Source organism: Echinops telfairi, unplaced genomic scaffold (genome assembly GCF_000313985.2).
Source record: "Echinops telfairi isolate 266 unplaced genomic scaffold, ASM31398v2 ScPeMD7_31;HRSCAF=116, whole genome shotgun sequence".
In the NCBI taxonomy this organism is placed as follows: Eukaryota; Metazoa; Chordata; class Mammalia; order Afrosoricida; family Tenrecidae; genus Echinops; species Echinops telfairi.
In genome coordinates, this window is record NW_022103928.1 from 54,582,218 (window position 1) to 54,588,217 (window position 6,000).

Below are 6,000 nucleotides of genomic sequence, written 5' to 3' on the forward strand. Positions count from 1 at the left end.
CTACCTCTCTTTTGATTACTCTGCACGATTTATTTTTCCATCTTTTCATAGTGAAACAATTTGTGTTCATCTGTCTAACATGTATCTCATTTAGACAGCATGCAGTTAGAGCTTGCCTTTCATCCATTCTGCTATGCTCTGTATATTTTTAGTGTATGTAGTCCATTTACATCCATGAGTATTAATAAGAAAGGATTTAGTTCTGCCATTTTGTGATCTGTTTTTTGCATATATTATGCCTTTATAGTTCATTTTTTCTTGTCCTGCTAATATTTGTTTGTTGTTGATTTTATTAGTGCATGGTTTTTGTTCCATTCTCCTCTCTTTATGTGTATATTTCAGAAGATATTTTCGTTGTTACCATGAGGATTACATTTAACATTTTACAACAACCTGGTTTAAATTGATACCAACTTCAGTAACATACAAAAATTTATAGCTATATTGTTTTTACCCTTTCCCTATTTATGTTATCATCACCGACTGTATCTTCTTCTTATACCCTCATTGTACATCATATGTCCTGTAGTGTGAACTTACATTTATTTTATGCAATTACTGTAATAAAGGGCATCACCACTAGAATTACCACATAAAAATATGGTATGGGGATTTTATTTATTCATTTATTTCTAACCCCTTTCAAGTGTCCTGGCCTTCCTATGTGAAATACTCCCTTTGGCATGTCTGACCATTATGAACTGACTCAGCTCTTGTTATCCAGGAATGTCTTAATTTTGAAGGATGGTCTTATCGATTGCAGTATTCTCGGATGATCATTCTTTTCTTTCAATACTTTACATGTCATCCCATGTCTTCTTGCCGTCAGGGTTTCTGAGGCAACAGCAGCACATACGTACGTCACGGAGGGTGCTTTGTGCAAACTCAAAACACGCTGCCGTCGAGTCAATGCCAACGCATAACAAAGAGGGCTTCAAAAAGTTCCTGGAAAAAGTCCGTTTGCTTTTCTTATCATTTTTCCACCCGCTTTTTGAAGCCCTCGGGTACATGACTATTTCATTTTCCTCACGCTTTCTGTGTTCGTGATTTTATCTTTATTTCTACTTGATGGGAATTTTGTTTTGCCTAAAGTTTATTGAGCTCGATGAATCTGTAGATGGCTTGTCTCCTTCTGGAATTCCCAGGATGTATATTTCAATCTTCTTCATAGTGTGCCACGCTTCCATTAGATCACATTCAGCTCAGATAATTTTAAATAAGTATTCTAAATTAATGGCTTCTTCTTTTTGCCAACTCTGTACTATGAAGTCCTTCCAACCAGTTTCTTTTTCCTCCACTTAATTTCAATTATTATCATCTTTCAGGTCCAGTTTTCTGTTTGGGTTCTTTTGTCGTATGTAGCTCTTTATTTAAATTCTCAGTTTGTTTGTACATCATTTATATTGTATTTCTTTCATCTATTATAAAATTATATATTTTAATTTTTCCCACTATCCAGACATATAAATACAATTTCTCTTGTTCACTTGCATAAGTTATGATTGGTAGTTTCTTTGTGAGTTCATTTTGTTGTTGTTGTTCAATCAGGACTTTAGAGTTAATTTTGCCAGGTGATAATGTTCCCAATTTCCCTGAAAATAACGTTCTTTTAACAGTGCAAATTACTGAAACTTTATCTTAGATGGGCACAACCTTCAGACTTTGCGAACTGCTCTCTCTTCTCTAGGGTCTCTAGTTCCTGCCCAATCAAAATGCCAACATCTGAGCAACTTCTAGACAGATCGGGAAGCACACCAGTCTTTCTCCCCCAGGGATGCACGCTCTTCATTCTTTTGTTTTTAGTCCCTCTTCTGCCTTATGAACATGCCAACTCTGGCCAGATCAAGATTTCAGACCCCAAGGGTGTAATAAATCATGAAGAAAGCATACGTTTTTAATTTTTTACCTGGTCCTTGGTTGGTACTTCCTTCCCCACTCTGTGGGGACTCTAATTCTGGACAGACTTATATTTCAGATTTTCATAGGTCACATAGAGACCAGTGAAACTAGAAACCAGTTGGACCCCAGGATCTGTCCTATCTATTTTGGAACCAAAGATACCGGCCTTCCCAGGATGCAGGAGAACTGAGCAGGCGCGCATATGCATGGGGCTCCACTGCAGCTGTCTGGATGCATCAAGATGGGAAGAGTGAGGGAACACTGAATAGCCTATGTGGAGTTTCTGTCATCAATATCTATCTTCTTAACCTCACACCCAGAGACGCATTCCCCCTTAGTGTACAGTAGAGCCATAGTCTCACGAAGGCTGCTCCTGTCCGCCACTGAAGCTGTCCATCTGCGACGCTAGAAAGGGAGAGGAACAGACACCCGCACCCTGTGCCAAAAGAACCCCAGAAATAGCTCGTAACCAGAGACCAGGGCCCCTCTTAAATCCGAATAGCCACGCTGGCATTGTGCCACACGCTGGGCTTCTAACCAAAATGTTTGCAATCACCAGGCGCTCTGCGGGAGAAAGACAAGGCTTTCTACTCCTGTAAAGAGTGAGAGTCTTGGAAACCCACAGGGCCACTTCTCCCTCCTCCAGGGTCAGTCGGAGTCAGCGTCGATTCGACCGCAGCGAGGTTTCTGAGTGGGTTGTTAGTTGAGGCTAACCTGCCATATGCCGGGATCGTCTATCGCCTTGAAGGAGAAAATAAGGAGAGACGCCGAGAAAGGGGCGGTTCGCTCCTTCTTTCTTTGCCTTGTCTTGTCTGTGGCTCTGGTTTCATCTTCTTCCCCCCGACATTTTCCATTTCTCACAGCGACAGGTCCCGCTTAGAGCTCTTGTCTTGGTTTCATGGAGCAGGTGCAGGATCTTAACATCTGTTCATACCACCATCTTCCCAGAATTACCCCTTCTCCACGAAGTATTTTTAACAATTTTATTGAATATAATTTACATATCATGCAATTCATTGGTTTTAACATATTAAAAAGAGTTGTACCATCATCACCACAACCAATTGTTGAACAGTTCCTTTATCCCTGAAACTCGTTATTAGTAGCTCCACATTTCCCCACAACCTCCCTGGTATAACCCTAAGAGACTATTACCTCTCCTGGGTTTCATATAAAGAAAAATATACCCCCAAACCCCCCTAGCAATAACTAAATAAAACAGAGAAAAACCTCAATGGAAAAGAAAGCAGAAAATATTTTAAATGGAAAAACTTTAAATGGGTAAAAAAGAGATCAAATGATAAGGTTTTAAATTTTAACCTAAGTACATCTGCATTAGTCTATTTCCAAGTACATTCTGCCTGATAGCAATCATATTCACATCCCTGGTCTAGAATCCAAGTGGGTTCCCCAGAAGTTGAGTCCATGTGAGGACACTGAAAATGGATTTGGGAATTCCACTGTCATCCATAGCCTTCATGAAGTATTCCTGATGGCACTCATTAAGCAGGTTACAAGAGGGACCACAGACAGACAGACACATGCTCTGTTTCTGTGGCCCACCATAGTGCATCCCAGCTGCCTTTCCCCGTGGCCCCAGCAACCTATCTGGTTTTTGCTTGTTTGTTGTTAGACTGACCTGGTTCCACAACATCTCAGTTTGCCAGTTGTAGCTCATGCAGAAAAGCATTGGCATCGATCAGTGGTTTGGGACTTATCAATACAGTCAGTTGAAACATACATATTCATTGCTATGAAATATGCTTACCACAAAAAAATTTCAACCAACAGGAATCAATATTTATGCTTTTGTTCATGTGTTACTTTAGGCCAAAGTGAAATTTTTCTATAAAATGTATGCTTAAATACATATTCACAATCCCCCCCAAATATTTTATGATGTTAATTTAGAGCAATTCAAAGCTAGTAATAATTATTATACTTACTATCCTGTTTTTCCACTCTTGCAGTCCTTTTTTTCTTCACATGCTTCTGAGTTTTTAATACTGAATCTTGATTCTCATTCACAACATTTTCACTGGGTTTCTCACTCAGAACTGTATAAAGAGAATGTATTTTAATCAATACACAGAAAAGTAAAGCTATTGTGAGAGCTCTACATTCAAAAGTTGTAACAATTACATATTTCACTCAGCAGAGTGGTTTTCAGTTCCTGCCATGTCATGGCGTGACAGTGGTTTCAACGCAGTTGTTAATGGATGCATAGTATTCCATTGTTGATGGATGCATAGTATTCCATTTTTAATGGCTGCATAGTATTCCATTTTTAATGGCTGCATAGTATTCCATTGTTGATGGATGCATAGTATTCCATTGTTGATGGATGCATAGTATTCCATTGCATGTATGTCCCAGAGTTTCTCTGTCCGTTCATCTACTTATGGGAGTTTGGGCTGTTGCTGGCACAAAAAGGACAGTATTGCATGAGTCCACTTGCTGCCATCGAGCCAATGGTTGACCCCTGTGCATTTCCAACCCTGTGGCTGTTTGTGGGGGAAGAAAGCCCAGTCTTTCTCCTGCAGAGCTGCAGTGATTTCAAACTGCCAGCTTCTCCTCCACGAGGCCTGTGAGAAACCTAATCCACATTTGCCTTTGGTTTTGCTTTTAAACTTTTGCATATAGAACTCTGTTACATGTGTTTTCCTTTTTTAGGTTTATATGAGTGGAAGATTTTTTTATTGTAGTTACAAACTATGTAATACATTAGCCAATTTGACATTTTCTTAAATGTCAAATTCAGCGACATTGATTACAATCATCACCCTTATCCACCGCCAAATGGTGTTTCCATTACCATCAATAGATACTCCTGTTTCCAAAATAATGAATCACCCTTTCCCCCTCACCTCTTGTCTCCTGAAGCTATCAGTAAATGTTGGTCTCTATTAAATATATAAATACAAACAAACATAAAATATATACCAATTATGTGGCAATATTTTCTCTCATTTTCATAAAATTCTAAGAAAATTACTCTGAATTATAACTAATGTGAAAAACGTGTACGTTGAAATTCTGACATTATTTCATTACTATTCCTAAGCATCTTTTTTTATTACTTCTTAATTTCCATGTTATTTTACTTTTGATCAATAAATATTCATCAATGCAACCATGAAAATGAATATGCAGGTCATTCTTTCAAGCATCATTCATAATTGCAAAATATTAGAAATCATAAATACTCAAACATAGGAAACTTATTGAATAAACTAAGATATATACAATGAATTATGATACAGTAATTGTATCATGTACAATATTGTACAAACAGTACAAAAGAATGAAACATTTCCCCAGAAACTGGCATGTATTGACTTCCAGCAGATAACATTAGGGAAAAAGCTGAAAAATAAGATATATTCAGTGTATTCATTTGAATTAGAAATTAGAGAAATAGCTACATATATGTATATACATATCAAATATAAGTAAATGCATACTTTAGAAAATGGACCAGAAAACACAGTTGAGTACCCACAGAGGGGCAGGGGAGCTCCGGGGGATCTGAGGGAAGGCAGACCAGAGGAGGCTTTCCCACACGAGGGGCTCACACCTCAGAACAATTGGGAGCACGGCACCAGCCCTGCTGGTGTTTCCTTCTGTTGACTCAGGGTCGCTGTGAGTCAGACCAACCCAAGGGCACGTACTAACAACAACTGTCAGAGGAGGCTGATAGTCTGCTGATTCCAAAAATACATAAACTAAATCCAAGAACAATAAATCAACAAGGCGAAGCTATGGCACGAAACTGGAAACAAATTTAAACAGAGGGGAATTTAAACTGTCCGGGGTGTGGGTGGGGGCACGAGTTCAATGAACTCATGAGCAGAGTGATTTGCCTATGTCCTTAAGAGTGCGGGTGGTAGTAGGTCTGCCGAGAAATCATGAGAGCTTTTTCATAGGTTGGGTTTTAGAAAACCAACTAAGAAATTCTGAAACATTTTGAAAGCATGATGAAACCCAAAACCAACCCCCCTGACTTGAGTAGATGCTGACTCATGCAGCCTCATAGGATGGGTGAGGATTGGTCCTTAAGGTTTCCAAGCCCTCAAATCTTAACGAAAGCAGACTGCATGT